Genomic DNA, 21654 nt, shown 5'->3' with positions numbered 1-21654 from the left:
AGTCCAGCACCTCTGAAGAATCCAGCAATCCCGACGCCGACGGACGCCGCAGAATCCAGCTCGACATCGTGAGTGCAGCTCCAGTGTCCCGCACCTTCGACGCCGGCCACGCGTGCCCGATCGACGCTAGTAGTGAAGCCGCTACCGACGCCTCGACACCGAGCCCTCTCGACGCCGTGAGCGCTGCTCACTCTTGCAACATCAACATCGACATCGACGACGACGCCGTATCCTGCTTCGCCTCGTGAGCGCTGCTCCTGCCTGACATCTGTCGACGCCGCTGCAGATCGCCCCGACTGCGAGGCCCGATCGACGCCAGAGACTCGACGCCGGGACACCTCGACGCCGTAGATTATCATTTCTTCGTTTTCCAAGGTACTGTGTTGTGGGGGTCTGTTTCGACCCCGGGCTCGATGTAGCGCTCCTCGCGGTCGACGCCGAACCTTTGGATTAACTTTGCCTCGACGTCGTGTGACTCCTGTGGGGGTTACATTGTTGCCAAGAACTGTGATTTAAAGAAGAAGAGTCGCTTTTGTTACTAAAGACTTTGTGCTAAGAAGAAGCTACACTTGAACTATTATTTTTCCTTCCAAGAGTTTTTATTAAGATTGTGGTATATTTTTGTCGTTATTTGGTCTTGTGCTAAGCCTTATATAAACATCCTTATTTTTATAATACTACTGTGTCGTGTCCATTTGGAGTGTATTCCCTTTATTACTGTATGTGGTCATAAATGCTTAACGCACTGCCTCTGAGATAAGCCTGTCTGCTTTGCCAAGCCACCAAGGGGGTGAGCAGGGGTTATCTGAGTGTGTGATCCCCATGGCCTGACTAGAAAAGGTGGGTCCCTATTTGTCAGAAGTGTATACCTCTGCCAACTAGAGACAGCCGATTCTAACAGTTATGTTTTTGTAAAAGACTGTGGGACTGATGCACAGAAACTAAGGTAGTTTTAGAATAGAAATGCAGAAGCACAAGTATGGCTTGCAGGTGTGAATTTAAAGATCTCATATACACTTAGGAAAATGCCAACATTGTGGATTTGGATACAACATTTTCTGAAAATAAGTGTGATCTTATCAAAACAGTTGACCCACATGTGGACTACTGGGCCAGTGAAAGTACAAAATGGAAAATTGTTGATTTTACAAGACAAATCCTGATCATTAACCATCTTTCACATTGATCTCAACAGATACTGTAATTAGCCATTAGTTATAAACAAAGTCAGGGCTTTTCAGAAATCATATAATATCATCTGAATCATGTTATTCATAGAACAAATGCCAGAACTTTTCAGTACTGACCTGTATCATTGAGGTTGAGAGTCTATGTCCACGGCTAGGTCTTGATAAACAGTCAAAATTTGATGACAAGTCAAAGACATTTTTCAGAAATACCCATAACTGCAAATTGAAACAAAGTAAATTGATCATCGTCTCAAGTATATGACTGTCTAAAGAGCTTATATCTATTATTTTGGTTGTAGGGAAGGGGGCATCGACTACACATTTACAATATTTTTCAAACAGAAGACTTAATTTTTTGAAGTTCACAATGTTTCTAGAAAGTGGTCAGAATATCTATTGAATTGGGATGAGATGATATTAAGCAGTGCATCATCAGGAATTCAAGAAATATTTTGGCTGCAAACCCATTGAATTGAACCCATTGTAAACAATACACCTAAAGAAGGTTTTCTTCTGTACCTGGGTGTATGACCACTGCTTGAGTTGGAAAATGATGACCCTTCCACCTTTCATGTTAGGCATGAAAAACGAATGAGCTGTACTGGCTGTCTCAGCCCCCAGTTTGAAATCCTATACAATAGAAATAGATTATAAACCTGAGTTTACATATTCATGCTACACATTCCAAAATCCACATTATAGGACAGATTTACAAGCCCTTTGCGCCACTTTTGCGTCACTTGTAACATGGGAAAAGTGACGCAAAAGTGATGCAAGGGGCTTGTAAATCTGCCCCTACCATTTTATCTTTAGACCACTTAAATTGGTTAAAATGAAAGACTGACTACTCCAATGTATTTGATCTCATTTGACCTTATTTTAAATCTGTATTCAAATGGGTTTTCAAAATTGCATAACCGGCCAGGAAATTTGCATTCGTTGGATTTTCGAAAGTGATTGATTTAGGATGAAAGTTTTGTAGGTTACAAAAAATATAAAAACATACCTACTGTGGCACATGTTCCATGATTGGTACTGCATGGTCCTCAAAAAAGTCAAAATGTAGAATAAATCTTTTAAACAATTTGGTATTGGAACAAGCAATAATTCAGAGAATTTGAACCTTCAAAAAGACTATCTGTGACAAGTAAATGTTCATGTCATACTTTGAAAAAAGTCTGAAAAATCATTGAGGGAAAACTACTTTTTCAATTTTAGAAAGAAATGTACATCTCATCTATTCTTAATTATGCAAACAATACTGTTTTTTGCACCTTAGGTTAGGTTTAGAAATGCATTGCATGAGCAAAAACATGTTGTGTTTGCATGTATTTGAAGGTGCTCAACTAGTTAAAAGGCCCAGGTGTTAGCATTTGGTGTCTGAATGATCTGGACATATGTGTGACTTTGACACCTATGGTCTATGGCACTAAAAGATGCACATTGTCAGCTCGAGTCACAAAGGTAAAGTATGACCAAACGTCTAACTTAGACCAAAAGTCTAATTTTACTACATTTCAGTATTCTCAAAGGTAAGTTACCACTAGTAACTTTACTATTAGTAAACTTGCTAATAGTAAAGTTACTAGTAGTAAGGTTAGTGCTAGTAAAATTACTAGTAGTAACTTATTTTTGTGAATAGTAAAGTTCGATTTTTGGTCTAACATTACCTTTTGTGAATCGGGCACTTAGACTTTAAGTCTGAACTTAGACTTAAGGTCTAAACTTAGACTTAAGGTGTAAAGTTATACTTCAAGCATAAAGTTAGATTTCAGTTGTAAAGTTAGACTTCAGTTGTAAAGTTAGACTTCAGTTGTAAAGTTGGACTTCAGGTCTAAGTTTACCTTTGTGAACCAGGCCCTCATTGTGTAGACCCTCCTCATGCACTCGCTTGTAGGTTATCACAAATTAATTGCGCAAGGGCCCGCAGATGCATGTAGGTCCGAGGCATGTAGGTCCAAGGTCGTGTTCAGATAATATACATAATATTGGATGAATTGCTTACCTTAATGTTTGGCCAGTGTTTTGGTAGGACAGCAAGAGCACTTCCCGTGCTCGTGCTAGGATTCACAATCAACATTTTTGGGTAACATATGCCAGGCAACTGTTTGAAATCCTAAAGAATAAAATAAAAAGGAACACATCTTCACTTGTTTTCAGCAAATGTAAAACCATCCCAAACTTCTTTTCCTTCACATTGAATGGTATGGCAAAACAATTTTCAGACTAGAGTACGTTAAATCTCTTTAAATTGATTACACTTAATTTTAAGCCTACTTCACACTTATTTTAAGCTTAATTTGAAGTCTTCCAATACATATTGAATTGCTGTCAGGTACATTGAAATGTATATTTCCCAAATATATTTGTGAAAAAGCCTTTATTCCAATTAATTCAATTGTAGTGGTGTGTCACTAAACTAATTGTCAGATGTTCCAGTCATGTTCCACATGCAAGTCTTTAAAAATCTATTAATATGCATCTTTAAAGACAAATATATGTAATATACAATGTGCAAACAGAATCTACATTTCTTCAGTAATGTAGAAATTTTGACATGAGACATCATTGTATGAGAAAGAATGTGTGCTCTGTTTTGCAAACAGTTTTGTAAAAATATATTTATAAGAGAGCAACATATTGGAAAAAAGTAGAATTATATGTTAAAGGGAAATCCTTAGATTTGTGGAGTAAGCTATAAATCCTGCATTTCCATGTCTTGCATTGTTGTAGTATCTGCCATCATGTAGATGGCCGCTTCTTGATAGTCGTAGGCTCTCTGCTGGGTCACAACATTGCTCTGGTGGGCATATATGGGCCTAATGTGGACTCACTGGAGTTTTACCATGTGTTACAGGTGCACCTCCTGGCTCTAGACCCCTGCCTCTTGATCTTAGGAGGTGATTTTAATTTATTGTTGGACCCTGCTAAGGACAGCATTTCCTCATTTTCCGACGTTAAGAATCGCTCGCGCCTAGTCGTGCATGATATCTGCAAGCAGTTCTCGCTGGTAGACATTGAACGCACACATCACCCGGCCCGCACAGCTTATACACACTACTCTGGGTTCCACAACACTTGGACTAGGATAGACTATTGGTTAGTTTTACCGGGAATTGCTGGGTGGTTCAGTGGGTTGGATATGATGCCACGTACGCTTTTGGATCATTCACCGCTCATACTTTGCAGAAACATTCCTCGGCTCGGGGGTTATGAACAGCAGTGGCGTTTTCCTGGTAGCTCAGCAAGAGACTATAGCCCATCTACTCTTTGTTTGCCCAGCATACAAACAGGCCACGGCAAAATGGCTCAAGCCTATTTGCGCCCACTGGGCACTAGAAACCATCTTGTGGCCCTAAGTATCCTGAGAACAGATTCATCTAGGTCCTTATTTGTATATGGCGTTGCTAAGTACTTGCGATGTGCGTGGATTATCCGTACAAAAGCACAAAACAAGGAAGTATGCCCAAATAAATAGTTTTTAAATTCAGGGCTTTGAGAGTAAACTTATATACAGGAATGATTTGTAAGGTACTGCTGTTTAATTGTTATGTCCGAGATATCTGTATTAGTAAATCTGTAAATTTTATATTTAATGGTGGAATGTCGACTTCGATATGATGTCCATTTCTTAGAGTGGTTTTGTATAGCAAGGTTTTAAATGTTTTAACTTTGTTATGAAATGCTAATTTTATGCTTTTTTACGATTCTGAAATGCTTTTATGATACTTGCTATCGAATAAAGCCTATTTGAAATGAAATGAAAAATATATTTATAAGAAAGCAACACATTGGAAAAAAGTAGAATTATATGTTAAAGGGAAATCCTTAGATTTGTGGAGTAAGCTATAAATCCTGCATTTCCATGTCTTGCATTGTTGTAGTATCTGCCATCTTCATCCTTTGAGACGGTTTCAAGGCCAATATCAGGGGGGTTTGTATCGCTAAGAGTGCAGGGGTCTTGAGAGATCTGCGTTCTACTTTAACCCGTCTTGAGACTGACATCGCCGCCCTAGATGAGGAGCTGTTGGACTGTCTGTCTGAAGCCGGGGAAGCTCGTCGTTTGGCTTTAATGATGGAAATTTAGGGAGACCGCTGAACGCGAACTCTTATTTCTCGGCAAACAGGATGTCGCTAGGCGGTATGGAGAAGATGAGCAGCCTGGCAGGATATTAGCACATACACTTCACCCCCCCATGTGGCAATGCTTATAATACTGAAATGATAGGCCCGGACAATCAGTTGAAACACTCCACTATGAAGATATGCAACACTTTCCTATCACATTTTAAAGCTCTTTACGCTACCAGACTCACCGAGGACCTTCGTGAACATGGGGAATATCTGGCCGAAATAGCCTTAGTTTATCTTGAACGGCATATGCAGGACTTTCTGGCTCTTCCCATAATCCAGGATAGTGTAGTGGAGGCGAAAGACGCACTCAGAGGCTCTTCGGCGCCCGGCCTTGACGGGTTCTCTTTGGATTTTTATAAAGTGTATAAAGATGTGCTAGTTCGGAGATTGATAGAGGTATATTCGGAAGTGCTTGAAGTCGGCATTCTCCCCCCAACTTTCAGGGAAGCTGTTATTATCCTTCTCCCCAAGCCCGGCAAGGACCCCTCACTCTGCTGCTCCTACCAACCATTATCTCTGCTCAATCTAGATTATACAATTTTAGCCAAAGTAATTGCCATTCCGTTGTCTTTATTGATGGAGTATATTATTTCACCGGCGCAATCTGGCTTTGTCTCCCATAGGTCTACTTACCTTAATCTACTCACTTTGTTTGCAGTATTACATAAGATAGACCCCGCCACACCTGCCGCCGCGGTGCTGTCGACGCTGAGAAGGCATTCGACTCCCTGGAGTGGCCTTTCTTCCTCTCTGTTATGCGTCATATGGGTATGCTTGAGTGCTTCGTCTCTACCGTTGTCCTGCTATACACGGAGCCCACCGCTAGACTGCGCCTGAATGGCACTATTTCCCAGCCCTTCTGTCTGTCCCGCGGCACCCGAAGGGGCTGCCCCATGTCCCCATTACTTTTCATCTTAGCGATGGATCCATTGGTGCGGCACTTTCAAAAGAAACATCTACACAGTGGCTTACAGTTTCGCACCGGCCCTCTCTTGATTTCTTTATATGCTGATGATACCATTTTATATGTTTGGCAACCCACCTTAATCTCAAACCTCTCATTAGGGAAATCATCCATTTTGGCAGCTTCTACGGTCTTTACATCAACTAGCATAAGTCAGTGATCTTTCCATTAACTAGTAGCACAACTACATGGGACTGTGAGTTCCCACTGGAATGGTGTCATGACGCGGTTAAATATCTTAGGATTTATATCCATTTAGATACTACCTCCATCATCAGGCTAAAATATGGGCAAGCGATTAGCGCGTTGGAAACACTGGTCGATAGATGGGAGCGGCTGCCTTCGTCAATGGCCGGTAGAGTTGCCATTATCAAAATGGTAGTTCTCCCGCAGTTTTTGTATCTTTTTATTAACATTCCCATTCCTCTTACCCAGTCCTTTTTTGCACAATTGCGCCAGCTCCTTTTGTGTTTGGCATGGGGTGACAAACGTCCACGGGTGAGTTGGAGAGTTCTGACACTGCCGTTGGAGCGAGGCGGACTGGGGTTCCAGATATGAATCTCTACTATTTGACAGCACAGTGTTGTTACTCCTATGCTTGGTACCAGTCAGATGCCCGAATTCCTTATTTGAAGCCAGAGGCTGACCTGGTTCTGCCGCAGAGCTTGTCTGCAATACTACCTAAAGGAATCCCGAGAGACCCACAGGATATTCATCCACCACTAGTTGGGCGTGGGACAAGTTGCGTAGGCTATTGGGGATGGACCTACTATATTCTACGGCACTGCCACTCCCGAAACCCACTTGGCTTCCTATCACCGGTGAGGTTTTGGTACAACGCACGTTAGCTACATTTCAGATTGCTACAGTTGGTGATCTTTTTCCCGATAATCATGTTTTCTCGGTGTCTGACGAGGCTCGGTTTCAGGACTGCTCCTTTATGGACGTCTTTGTGTTGCGACATGCTTTATCTGTTGCGAGCTACCTTCCCTACATTTCCAATTGCTCCTGAACCAGCAACTCCACTGTCGTTAATAATTAAGAGTCCGTCGAGTGCTCATTTGGTTTCCAAAATGTATAGGCAGTGCATATTGGATTTTCCCTTTTCTGATGTTAAGGCCCGTACGGCATGGGAATGGGCCCTGGGCCATCCTATAGCGGATGACCAATGGGAGTAATGTTGCTGGGTCACAAAGGAGGTGTCACTGAATAGTAGGCACAAGCTGTTACATTTCAAATTTCTTCGCAGGATGTACCATACCACGGCTTGGTCGCACAGGATAGACCCCGTTAGGCCTCACCACTGTCAGAAATGCTACGCTCCACACGCTGACTTCGCTCACCTATCCTGGACCTGCCCAAAGTTGCAGCACTGTTGGGTGCGGATACACGACACGCTAGGAGACATACTTTCTATGACACTAGTACCCACTCCTGAAATTGCGTTTTTGGGATATATGACAAACTTCCCCAAAAAAGTCAGAAAACTCGCTGCATTGGGATTACAACTAGCCAAGCAGCAGGTTGCACTGCTCTTAGGTAGCAGGAGGGTCCCCACTTCCCATATGCGGCTCCGTAGTCTGGCATATTGTAATGTGAACTGTAAGGAGTATGCAACTCTTGTTCCCAGCTCCTCCCGCCCGATATACATTTGGGGCCCATATAGAGCATACATTGCCCGTAGGCGTAGAGAAGCAAATACAAAAGTTGCCAGTGGCATTGTCCCCGTAGGAGTGGGCTAGAAATGTGGTTGTAATGTTTGTTCTCATTAGACATGGTTTGCCTATGTGATATACAGGTCTGTCGCTATGGGTTTGGGCTTACATTAGGAGGGGCGACGGGGTGGTTCCAGGAGCTGAGAAAGTTCATGATAGATCATTGTCACTGCGGCCTTGCCTGCATATCTTTCCCATTTGTTTCGGAGACCTGGGCTTGAACCACGTGATGTTCCCTTTTTTTTTCTTTTTCCTTTTTCTTATGACCTTATATGTGCAAATGTGCCTTGCCATTGTATCAATATGTACATTGTTTATTGGCATATATGTATGTAAAACTGAAAATAAAGATTTAAGAAAAAAAAAAAAGTATCTGCCATCATAATTATTTCTGCCATAGTTACCTTAAGTTAATTCTGGGGGCTGACTCTCAACAACAGAATTCTTTAGTGGAGAATTTTGCACTTCCTTTTCATCAGGTTATGATCTATTGCTACTGAAATCTATTTGATGCGTGGCTCTATTAGAGAAATGCTAAGATGAATAATAGGATTTAAACACAGTAACTCACTGCTCTGACCTAGAAACTGTTGTTAACAAAAACTGTTACTCACTATTGCTACGTTACAAAGGAATTCTAGGCTGCTCTGGCAGGGCTCCCTAAGAGCCTGTCAAAACAGTGCTGGAAACCACAGAGCATAGCTTCTGAAAGAAAAGGCATATTTTAGACATGTATGTGATTTATGGTTCATCCATTAATCCTCTTCTCCTACATACATAGCAAATGAAAACAGGTTTAGATGATTTGGGGGCCATACATATTCTAAAATAATAGATGGATAAGAAGTGAATTATAGGGTTGTTTTTCACCTTGGGGTTTTGAGTGACTCCATAGACAAGTAAAGCTTCACTCTTGATGTTTGGTTGTTTTCACTCAGAACCCCTCTGTGAAAAAACACCCCCATCATTTCCTGTTACCCATCTAGAATTCTCTATAAATAATGCCCTGTTGTCCCTATTTAGAGAAGTTTGGTAATCTTTGATCTTTTCAAATCATTTGTCATTAAATGACCCCTATAAGTGCAGAACCTTCAGTAGATCCTAAAGCTTTTTACAATTACCACTGATGGTCACAGGTGCAAGAAGGAGCAGGCCACGTGATAAAAAGATTCAAAGAAAAAACCCATGCTCCCTGCCAGTCGTAAGAAGACTCAGCACCAAAAAGAAGATCACAGAAGCATGACAGGCATTCCGATTTTTGCCTTTCCTTACACAATGTCTCCCAAGTTTGCCACAAGGTGCCAGGACTGCTTGAAGAGTTGAGAACAGCCGTTGGCATGGGGTAAGGGTGTAATAAATGTAACAAGCAACATACTCCATGTAGTCAGTTTATGCTCCTAATATCCAAGAAAACTTAGAACTTCACAAGATAAATGATACACATTAGCCACCTTTTTCAGCGATATTAACAGACATACACATTTATCATCAGATGTGCATATATCTAGTCACTTTCCAGAAATCAAATAAAGACAGATTTGCATATGGCTGGGTCTAATCTGAGGTGGCATGGTGGGCAGAAGAAGGATGGGTTAGAATGCTACTCGAGCGGATGTCAGTGGTAAGACTCATAGTAAGCATCCTCCCATCACCTTTTGTGTGTTTCATGTATCACCCCAATTGGCTAAGTGTATGTCCAGACATGGGTCTCTTGATCACTGTCCTACTAGAACCAAGCTACATGTGAATGAACAGCCCCAATCAGGGCAAATCCAGTCTTGGGTTGCTTGTGTTGTAGTTCAGAGAGGACCTACCTTGGCAATGTGGGCTAGACTGTTCCTTTTGTAACAGGGTGAAGACTGATTTAATATGGCTGGGTCTAATCCGAGGTGGCATTTTGGGCAAAAGAACGATGGGTTGGAATACTACCCGATCATTTGCCAGTGGTAAGACTTTTTCCGAACATCCCCCTTGATCCCCTTTTGTGTGTGTGATGTATTGTCCTAAGTGGCCATGGATATGCACATATATGGGTCCCTTGCTCTCCGGCCCACTGGAACCCAGCTACACAGGTCTGAAGAGCCCCAATTAGAGGAAACCAGTTCTGGGTTGCTTGAATTCTGGTCCACAGAAGACCTGGCTGGGCACTTTGGACTGGACGGTTCCTACTGGAGCTTGGTCTAGACTGATTTGCATATGGCTGGGTCTAAGCTGAGGTGGCATGGTGGACAAAATTATTTTGGGGTTTAATGCTAACCAGACCTATTACAAGTGGTTACACTTACATCAAGAATATTCCTATTGCCTTTTGTGTGTGTCATGTACTGCTTTAAGTGGCCATGGGTATGCCTAGATGTGGATCCATGTTTACTGTGCCACTGGACCCAAGCTACACCTGACTGAAGTGCCTCAATCAAGGCAAAACCGTTCTTGGGTTGATTATATTCTGGTTCACAGTATACCCAGATTGGCAGTTTGAGCTGGAGTGTTACTATTGATCTTGATTGACTTGCATATGGTTGCATCAAATTTGAGGTGGCATGGTGACTAAAAGATTGATGGGTTGAAATGCCACCCAGTCAATTGCCAGTGTCTAGCCTCATAACAAGGCAAGCAGCCTTCCATCATACAGTATCCCCCTATGTGACCAAAGGTATGCCTAGTCGTGGGTCCCTCACTCGCTGTCCCACTGAAATCAATGACTGAAGAGCCCTAATCAGGGTGAAACCAGTCTTGGGTTGCTTGTTTTGTGGTTCAGCGATGACCTGGGTTTCCAGTTTGGGCTGGGCAGTTCCTATTTGAGCTGGGTGAAGACTGAGTTGCATATGTATTGGTTTTAACTGAGGTGGCAATGTGGACCACGGAACGATGGACTGAAATTATAAAAAAGAGCATTTACAAGTGATAAGACTTACTGAAAGCATATTCCTATCACCTATGGTGTGTTTCATGTTCCGCTCTTAGAGGCTGAGGTTATGCCCGAACATTGGTGCTTTCTCACTGTGCCACTGGAACCAATGTGCACCCCACTGAGGAACCCCAATCAGGGTGAAACAGGGTCTTGGGTTGCTTGTGTTCTGGTTCAGAGAGGACCTGCATTGGCAGTTCTGGCTGGACTATTCCTAGTTAAGCAAAGTCAAAACTGATTGCATATGACAGTGTCTAATCTGAGGTGGCATGATGGGCAACAGAATGATGGGTTGAAGTACTTCCCTGAGGTATTGGCAGTGGTTAGACTTATTGCAAGCCACCTCACATTGTCTTATATGTGTGTCCGCCTGATTCACCAGCCTTTTTTTTAGCTGAAAGTAGATTTGCATTTCACCAGCTTGCATTTGCAGGTTCACCTGGTGTTACCTCAGGAATTGTGTCAATGAATACAAGTAAATGTTGAAGAGCAGGCATGGAAGTGATGACCCTTATGATTCTCTGAAAATACATCGTCTGTAGTATTGATTTAATGGACTCAATTCAGCGCTTTTGGCTGAATCTGGCGAGGAATGACTTAAATAGTTTCAATGTTGAAACCAGTGCTTAATTTGAGCCAGTGGTTCCGGGTGCTCGGTACCTGCACTTAATACCAGCATTGGCACTTATGACGGTCTGCCACATGGTAGCGGTGTCTGTCTAATTGTGAATTAAGCACAGCAACAGTTGTTTTGCAATTCAATAAACAATAACAATGAATGATACATGCTGCACAACCTATTGGTATGAGTTTGGGCCACCTGGAATAATCTCAATTGTCACACATGAATGCGTGTGGTGGTAAGTACGTAGATTGACACTGACATTGTCAGCGCAGGCAGGGGAATGCTTGGTGCAATCTACAGTGGCCTCCTGAGAAGGGCCCTGGTGCTTACTTTCTTTTTTTACAAATTAAGCACTGAAACAGTAACTCGGCAAGGCTGCTCAACAAAGGTCCATGGTCCACAGTGTCCTAGGCTCCTAAAAAGTTGAGTATGAGGCCTGCATGTTATTATTTTCAAACAAGAAGAGCAACAGATCTTCTCTGATATTGCCAGTTGCTGGCTACTTACACCCATATTGGTGAATGTGAAAAACGAACTCTACCTCAGCAAACTCTGCAATTATCTTCATCTCATTTGGTGTGGAGGAATGAAAGGAAGAGGGGAGGGAACAAAATAAAGAAGTAGAGATGCCACTGCAACTTTCCATTTGACCCCCGAAGTTAAGCCTGCAGGAGGGAGCTTGATTGTTGATGTTGTTATGATTCAGCATCATCATTAAGCTTTATTTCGACTGTTCAAGTCATCAATCAATCAATCAAGTCATTTATAGAGCGCACTACTCACCCGTAGGGTCTCAAGGCGCTGGTGTGGGGGGGTGCCGTTACTGCTCGAATAGCCAGGTCTTGAGCTTCTTCCTGAAGGAGAAGTGATCTTGGGTCAGGCGCAGGTCGGTCGGGAGTGAGTTCCAGGTCTTGGCGGCCAGGTAGGAGAAGGATCTTCCTCCTGTTGTCGCTCTTTGGATGCGGGGGACGGCGGCAAGGGCGTGGCTGGTTGATCTGAGGAGGCGCGTGGGAGTGTAGAAGTTGATCCGGTTGTTGAGGTAGCTCGGGCCTCGGTCGTGTAGGGCTTTGTGCGCGTGGGTGAGGAGACGGAAGGTGATTCTCTTGTTGACCGGGAGCCAGTGCAGATCTCTCAGGTGTCCAGAGATGTGGCTGCGTCGAGGGATGTCGAGGATGAGCCTGGCCGAGGCGTTCTGGATCCGCTGGAGTCTCTTCTGGAGCTTGGCGGTGGTTCCGGCGTAGAGGGCGTTGCCGTAGTCCAGTCGGCTGGTGACGAGGGCCTGGGTGACCGTCTTCCTCGTCTCGTGGGGATCCACCGGAAGATCTTACGTAGCATGCGCAGGATGTTGAAGCACGACGAGGAGACGGCGTTTACTTGTCTGGTCATGGAGAGGGAGGAGTCCAGGATGAAGCCCAGGTTGCGTGCGTGGTCCGTCGGTTTGGGTGCGGTGCCCAGGGCGGGGGGCCACCAGGAGTCGTCCCAGGCGGAGGGCGAGGAGCCCAGGATGAGGACCTCCGTCTTGTCCGAGTTCAGTTTCAGGCGGCTGGTCGTCATCCATTCGGCTACATCTCTCATCCCTTCGTGCAGGTTGGCTCTGGCGGTGGTGGGGTCGTTGGTCAGGGAGAGGATCAGCTGGGTGTCGTCGGCGTAGGAGATTATGTTGAGGTTGTGTTGGCGTGCGATGGCCGCGAGGGGGCTCATGTAGACGTTGAAGAGGGTGGGGCTCAGTGAGGATCCCTGGGGGACGCCGCAGATGACTTTGGTGGCCTCTGACTTGTACGGTGGTAGGCGGACTCTCTGTGTTCTTCCGTCGAGGAAGGAGGTGATCCATTCTAGTGCCTTGTCCTGGATTCCGATGTTGCCGAGGCGCTGTACTAGGGTGCGGTGGCAGACCGTGTCGAAAGCCGCGGAGAGGTCCAGGAGGATGAGGGCCGCTGTTTCTCCATTGTCCATCAGAGTTCGTATGTCATCGGTGGCAGCGATGAGGGCGGTCTCGGTGCTGTGGTTCGCTCGGAAGCCAGACTGTGAGGGGTCGAGGGATCCATTCGTCTCGAGGAAGGCGGCCAGCTGTTTGTTGACGGTCTTCTCGATGACTTTGGCCGGGAACGGGAGGAGCGAGATGGGACGGTAGTTCTTGAGGTCGGTGGGGTCTGCTGTGGGTTTCTTGAGAAGGGCGCTGAGTTCGGCGTGCTTCCAGCTCTCAGGGAAGGTGGCGGTGTCGAAGGAGGTGTTGATGATGTTCCGCAGGTGGGGTGCGATGACAGCGTCGGCCTTGTTGAAGATGTGGTGAGGGCAGGGGTCCGTCGGAGATCCGGAATGGATGGAGTTCATTGTGCGGATGGTGTCTTCGGTGCTGATCGGAGTCCAGGTGCGGAGGGTGGTGGTGGGTGGCGTAGTTGCGGTTGTGGCTTGCGTTGGTTGGTTGCTGAAGCTGTTGTGTATGTCCGCGATCTTGTTGTGGAAGTAGGACGCGAGGGAGTTGCAGAGGTCTTGCGAAGGGGTGATGTCATTGTTTCCGGCGTTGGGGTTGGAGAGCTCTTTCACGATGTTGAAGAGTTCCTTGCAGTTGTGTGCGTTGTTGTCCAGCCGGTCCTTGTATGTGTTTTTCTTGGTGGCGCGGATCAGTTGGTGGTGTTTCCGGGTGGCGCGCTTGAGGGTGGTCATGTTGTCCGTAGTTGGTTCCCTTCTCCAGACTTTCTCGAGGGCTCGGCAGTTCTTCTTGGAGCTCTTGAGTTCGTCAGTGAACCATGGTGTTTTTCTGCTGCAGGGTCCGTTGGGTGGGGTCCTCAGAGGAGCGAGTTCGTCTGCGCAGTTGTTGATCCACTTCGAGAGGTTGTCGGCGGCCTGGCTGGGGTTCGCTGAGCTGGCGGGTGGGTGCTGGCTCAGGGACGCGGTGAGCTGGTCGACTGTGATCTTGTTCCAGCTTCTTCGGGCAACCTGTTGCTGGTGGTGGTGGATCGTCGTTCTTTTGAAGGTGAAGTGGACGCAGCTGTGGTCCGTCCAGTGGAGTCCTGTTGCGTGGTTGAAGGTGACGTCTTTGCTGGATGAGAAGACGGCGTCGAGTGTGTGTCCGGCGAGGTGGGTGGGGGAGGTCACCAGTTGCTTGAGTCCGAGGTTGGCGAGGTTGTCGAGCAGGTTGATGGTGTTGCGGTCGCTGTTGTTCTCCAGGTGGAAGTTGAGGTCCCCCAGGAGGATGTAGTCGGCGGAGGGGAGGGCATGCGGGCTGACGAAGTCGGCGATGTCCTCGCTGAATCGTGTGCGTGGTCCCGGGGGTCGGTAGATCAAGGTGCCTCTGAGGGTGGTCTTTGGGTTGGTGTGGATCTGGAAGTGCAGGTGTTCAGCGGTGGTTAGGGTGTCGTCGGTGTTGGTCGTGATGCGGATGGTGTCCCTGTGGATGATGGCGATGCCTCCTCCCGTCTGGTTGGCGGTGCGGTCCCTCCGGATGATCTTGTAGCCCTCTGGGATGGCGATGGCGATGTCTGGGGCTGAGGAGGCGTTCATCCAGGTCTCGGTGAGGAAGGCAACGTCAGGGGCGGTGGTGTCGAGGAGGTTCCAGAGTTCTACGGCGTGTCTGTGGACGGAGCGGGTGTTGAGCAGGATGCACTTGAGGTGGTTGCTGCTGATGTTCGGCTTGGCGAGTGCTGGTGCAGGGTGAGTCCGGATGCAAGTGAACTCGCAGGCGTGGCAGCTGAAGGGTCCGTGGGTGTGCTTCGGTGCGGCTTGATGACAATCTGGGATGCGGCCGGTGTTGAGTGCGGTGAGATCGGCGGCGCTGTAGGTTCGTCGGGTCGGCTTCCGTCGGTGGGGGCCAGGGGTCCTGGCGCTGGTCGCGATCCGGTCGCGGACGGGCGCAGACGGGCTTACCTTTGGCGCGCCTTCGGCGCACAATCGGCGCGCCCGCTGCGCGTCAACGCTGCGCGTTCGCACGGTCGCCATTTAAGGCGAAGTGCGCGGGTGGGCGGAGCAGCTGGGAGGCGGGAGCGGGGAGGGTACAGAAGAGAAAGGGGCGGGGCTGATGGCGGTGGCGGGAAGCGGGGAGGGAGCGCGGCGAGGAAGGCGGGAAAGGAGGCAGGGATCGAGGGTCAAAAACGAGCACAAGAGGCGGAAAAACACAAAACCTGAACAAAAATGCAAGCACAAATGGCGGTCAAAACAGAAAACCTGAAAATTAAAGCAAGCACAAGTGACGGTCAAAACAGATGGAAACTGACAATAGAACACACGGGGAGAAGCAGAGCGGCCGCGAGGCCGGCGGCGAGGCAGCTAGGCACAGCGAGGGGGCACACGCAGCAGCTGGTGGCCGTGCGGCGCGGGGGTGTCCCACAAGTGGGTCACACTCACCTGCGTCGCACGGTCGCCATTTAAGGCCAAGTGCGCGGGTGGGCGGAGCAGCTGGGAGGCGGGAGCGGGGAGGGTACAGAAGAGAAAGGGGCGGGGCTGATGGCGGTGGCGGGAAGCGGGGAGGGAGCGCGGCGAGGAAGGCGGGAAAGGAGGCAGGGATCGAGGGTCAAAAACGAGCACAAGAGGCGGAAAAACACAAAACCTGAACAAAAATGCAAGCACAAATGGCGGTCAAAACAGAAAACCTGAAAATTAAAGCAAGCACAAGTGACGGTCAAAACAGATGGAAACTGACAATAGAACACACGGGGAGAAGCAGAGCGGCCGCGAGGCCGGCGGCGAGGCAGCTAGGCACAGCGAGGGGGCACACGCAGCAGCTGGTGGCCGTGCGGCGCGGGGGTGTCCCACAAGTGGGTCACACTCACCTGCGTCGCACGGTCGCCATTTAAGGCCAAGTGCGCGGGTGGGCGGAGCAGCTGGGAGGCGGGAGCGGGGAGGGTACAGAAGAGAAAGGGGCGGGGCTGATGGCGGTGGCGGGAAGCGGGGAGGGAGCGCGGCGAGGAAGGCGGGAAAGGAGGCAGGGATCGAGGGTCAAAAACGAGCACAAGAGGCGGAAAAACACAAAACCTGAACAAAAATGCAAGCACAAATGGCGGTCAAAACAGAAAACCTGAAAATTAAAGCAAGCACAAGTGACGGTCAAAACAGATGGAAACTGACAATAGAACACACGGGGAGAAGCAGAGCGGCCGCGAGGCCGGCGGCGAGGCAGCTAGGCACAGCGAGGGGGCACACGCAGCAGCTGGTGGCCGTGCGGCGCGGGGGTGTCCCACAAGTGGTCATAGAAGCTACACAAAACGTACATAGTAAAACACTGTTAAAAATACAAAAGAAGAAGAATTCAAACAAGGCAACCCACAATAGACATGCAAAAACATATATCTCAAAATGTTGATTTGACAGAATATTACCTACATGGCTAAAACATGTTAGACCAATGTGATTAAAATTGCATAGGTTGCTCAGTTCAACTACTCACAACAGTTCGAATAAAAAGCACACCCCTGTAGCAACCAGCAAATGCATACCTTATCTGTTCGACAGCAGCCAGTTGAGAGTTGTACATCATAAAATCTTTCGTACATTTAAAAATAAGATTCAATGATTAAAACGAGTGTGGAATATAAAAACTAGTGAAGGATGTTAAAAGCATCCAGCAAAGGATGTCACGAGGTTGTACTTAAGGCCCAACCCTAGAAATCAGGATATGAAATCAATCTACAATAAAGTGCTTGTGCAACGTCTAAAACACGTGGGGGTAACTTAAGTTTTAATCCACCCTACCTTATTGCACGTGTCAAGACGGGCAACCTCTGCAAGGGCTTCCGCAAAGGGCAGTAGCTCCGGTGTCCTCATAATGTGTGCCCAGGAAAGCAGCAAGTGGAGCTTCGCTCTGTCACTAATAGTGCGTCTGCCCATATCAAGCATTAGTGGTGTGAGCAGGGTAGTTTGGGGAAGCATCACGAGGTTCCTGAGAAATTTATTCTCTGAGGTACTAAGCTCGGGTGTCTTATTAAAGCCCCACAACTCTGCGCCATACAGCGCTGCACTATCCGCCTTCAGATCATAGACCTGCGAGGCGGCAGTGACCGGTCTACTATGTGAGGAGTGATGTTCCCTCCCTAGTACTCCTGTGACACGCTTGTGGCCCAGTAACATCTTGGTTACCTGAGGATTCCAGGCCATTCTGTCTGAGAGGCGGACACCCAGGTAGTCTAAGGTACCGACTCTTTCCAGGGGGTACCCATCTAGCACTACACTGCCTTTGAAGGACTTATGCAGATAAAAGGCCATGAATTTGGTTTTGGTAGAGTTAATGACCGAACCCCTGTTATCACAGAACAATTTAAATCTATTGAGCAGAGGTTGAAGTCCCGCCGGAGTCTTGGACACCAGCGGGGTATCGTCTGCAAACAATAGGGTTGGTACCTTGTCTCCCCCCAAGGTTGATGCGTCTGCAGGTTCTTGTTACAGAAAACTGACCACCCCGTTCATGTACAGTAAAAAAAAAGGGTGGGAGCCAAGACTCAACCTTGGCGCACGCTCCTACTAACTGGGATATGCTCTGTAAGTTGTCCCTCTGGCCCCCATCTGACCTGTGCATGGTTCCCCACATGCAATCGAACTAGCAAGCTGAGGATAGGTGGCGGAATCCCCATGTCATGAAGCACAAGCCATAGCTTATGCCTGGGAACTAAGTAGAAGGTAGTCTTTAAACCGATAAAAGCTAGATAAAGACTGCTCGATCGATCACAACCACTTTCCAGTAGAGGAGAAGGAGATGAAATAAGTGGTCGATAGTCCTGTCATTTCCCTAAAACCTGCTTGGTATTGGGATAAGATTGCATTTTCTTCCTCCCAAGCCTGTATTTTGTGCAGAAGGGTTCTACAGAAGACCTTTTGGAGGGCATCTAGCTAGCTGATAGGCCTGTAATTTGAGGGTTCACTTCTGTCCCCTTTTTTTTTTATAAATTGGGACCACTTCGGCCCCCTTACATGAACCTGGAACTGGAGCACCATTGGCCAGAGTATTGGACAGGTGGAGGATGTAATTATCCCAGCTTGGAATATCTGATAAGAAAAAGTCCCCCGGTATGCCATCAGGCCCGGCCGCCTTAGATCGTATTATTCTCCTGAGAGAGGACTTGATCTCGTTCAGGGTAAATAACTTGTTTGTCGAGTGCTGGATAAGGGGCCCAGCTTCCTATGTAGTGGGCGACTCCCCAGAGGCCGAAAAAAGATTCAGGAAATGATCAACCCAGGCCTGGCCCGTTATATAAGTGGGTTGTGATTGGGCCCCTTCTTGGTTACCCCAGGCAACTAGGGACCAGAAAGATTTGGAATCTTTACCTGCGCATGCTTCCTTCAATTGCTGCCACTGGGATTCATCCCAGGCCCGTCTCGCCTGATGCAAGGTTGACTTATAGCTCTTCCTAGAGGCTTTGATTAAATCACCATCTTTTACTTTGATGGCTTAAGCTAGAGTTGAGGGTGCACGTTTACAATCCTTTGTGTACCACAAGACTGTTCCCCGTTTTGAAGGGCTTGGCCTTCGGTCTGTTCTTGAATCAATGTTGTGGGAGCTGAGGTGAGCAAAGATACGTGCATAGATGGTAACTATCTCATCCTTGCTACCTGGACATGTGGCCAGAGATTAAAGCTCAATAGTGCCCGCTTCCAAGTCGTTATGTATGTTCCTGATCTTATCTTCCTGTAAGACTATCTTCCGCTATCTTAGTGCACACCTGTAGTAGGATTGATGAACCTCCTTGGTGTTACTCAATTGGGCGCTTCTCATAGAGGTAGGGAGATCGTCCCACAGGGGCTTCATAATGAGACGGAGAGGATTGTGATCACTGTCTGTTGTAACACCAACATTCATATTCATCACATTCTTCCAAAGCCCCACGTCGAGGAGGATGTAGTCGATCGGGGATGGACCGCTGGCCCTTTTGAACGTGTTCACGCCGAACCCATCCGAGGGGGGGTCTTCCATTCACTACCCTAAGCCGAAATTCTGCGCTTAGTGCATTCTTTTGGAGTGCAAGCTTTGTCCATTTCCTAACTGGAGGAAGGTCCAATTGGGGGACAGCCCATCTACTGCCATCTTCATTCGACCACATTAAGTCCTCTATGTCTAGAGGCTCAAAAGAGGTGTTGAAATTGCCTGCTAATATTAGTTTTGAAGGGGATGGGCACCTATGTAACTCCTCTTCCAGAAGTGTGAGTGTGGGCGAAGGTCTCCCCCCTTTGGCTCCCCTCCCGTAGATGTCAAATAGGTTAATGGAAACGCCCCCATTAGGACCTTTAATGCGGACCCCCTAGATATCAGGACTGGGGCTTAGGAGGAGGGTGATCTGACATCCCAGCGCGATCCCCACCCATATTATCAACCTCCCTGCTGGGCGCCCTCTTCCTCTAGTGGTCACTGGAGAGCAATAGCATGCATACCCAGATTTGAACAAGGGGACAAGGCTCCAGGTCTCCTGGAAAATACAAATGTCAAATCCCTCAATTAAGGTGTTCCAGTGAGGGAGTGACATTTTGCATCTTAACCCTGCCACATTCCAGGAGACTATTCTAAGCTGCTGATCAAGTTCTGGTCTGGGAAGCGAATCAGATCCTGGGCTAGCGGGACAGATGCTGGAGGGGAACTGCATGATTACATGGCGGTCGATGTTTCTACCAGGGTCGGGCTCTCTGGAAGTGAACCAAGATACTCCCGCCCCTCCTTCCTGTGTAGTTTCTTCCCCCAGCCCTATGGTCTTTCTCTGAATGGTTGGTGGACCAGCCCTCATGATCATGTTTGTTTTGTGTAAGGGAAAAGTCACAGCATTATAACGCTCCTCCCTCTGGAGTCAATCATTCATATCTAAATGAGAAACCAGATAGACTCACCACGGTCCGCAAAGGAGCCAACAGCTCTTTGCATTTGTGGTCTCTAGCTCTTAAATTGAATTTGAGAATCATCAGGGGAGCAAGTGCGATATTCCAAAGCAAGAAGACCCTCAGACAGATCTGCGCCCTTAAGAATTAGTTCAATACAGTCATATGGTTGATCAGGGAATGTGAGTCTTCTTGCCCTGATAACATCGTCACGGATCACAGAACGACATGACATGACGTGACAAATCCAATTATTCGATTTGTTGGTTAGTGCATCTTCTCCCTCATACCCCATACTCCCATTAAGTTTGGGGACATTGACCATATGAATTTTCTGAACTAATGCTGAGTTAATAGGGGGTGGTAAATACGGCTTTGACCTGTAGTGGTTTGAATGTACTGAGTCTTGGTGCGAGATTATACGTCTTACCCCTAAGTGTTTGGAAGGGCTGCTTCTGGACATTACAGTGGGGAAATAGTTAGTAGGAATGGCATTTTGGTAGGATGGTCCTTGGGTATGAGAAATAACAGCACAGTGTGGACAGGGTTGCCTGTGGGGAAGGCAAACCCCTTCCGATGTGCCAGACAAAAGTGAAGAGGGTCCTGTACTAGTTGGATGGTTGTGTTCCTTGGGAGGGCTCAATGGGCAGTTGAGGTTGCGTGTCATTCTGTAGCAGTTGTTTAACCAAAGTAGTAAGCCCATCAATCATAGATATTAAAGTCCCTACCTTGGTTCTAAGGTCGCTGATGAGCAGATAAGAGCATTGGTTCTTACACCCATGGTAAGAGACAGGTGCAGATACTGGTTCGCCTAGGCCATCTGCGGACTGATGGTCCAGCGAGTCATCAATCAGATCAGAAAGGGGGGCAAACCTATTGGTGCACTCAGGTGCAGGCTCGGGCTAGCATATATGGTGTATAATGGAACTTAAGGGTTGGAAGTGGACCCTCCCTGAATGAGACAGTTCCCCCTGTTTGCTCAACAAAGTCGCTTTGGTTGGTAATCTTCTGTACATATCCGGGATGCAAGGTGGGCCACTGGGGCTGGTGAAACTGGTGGAAGATTGCCTAATGGCAGGACAGGGATCGGGACCTGGTGAGGCAACTAAGGCACCTTCGCATTCACTTATCAGGCAATCAATGCGATCCATGACGCAATTGTTGCCTCTGTGCTTCAGCGGTTTGGTGGACTTTTTTGCTTTCTTGCCCGTTCGGGCTGCCCCGTGCCCTCAGTAGCTTTAGTTTTCCCCATCCCTCATTGGTGCGGGCAAGTAACAATCACTACTTCGAATCTGGTCGCTATTTACTGGATAAATATCATGAGGGAGTAA

The sequence above is a fragment of the Lissotriton helveticus genome, chromosome 9, assembly GCF_964261635.1.
Source record: "Lissotriton helveticus chromosome 9, aLisHel1.1, whole genome shotgun sequence".
In the NCBI taxonomy this organism is placed as follows: Eukaryota; Metazoa; Chordata; class Amphibia; order Caudata; family Salamandridae; genus Lissotriton; species Lissotriton helveticus.
The sequence above is the reverse complement of the archived record's forward strand: the minus strand, read 5'-3'. Positions refer to the sequence as shown.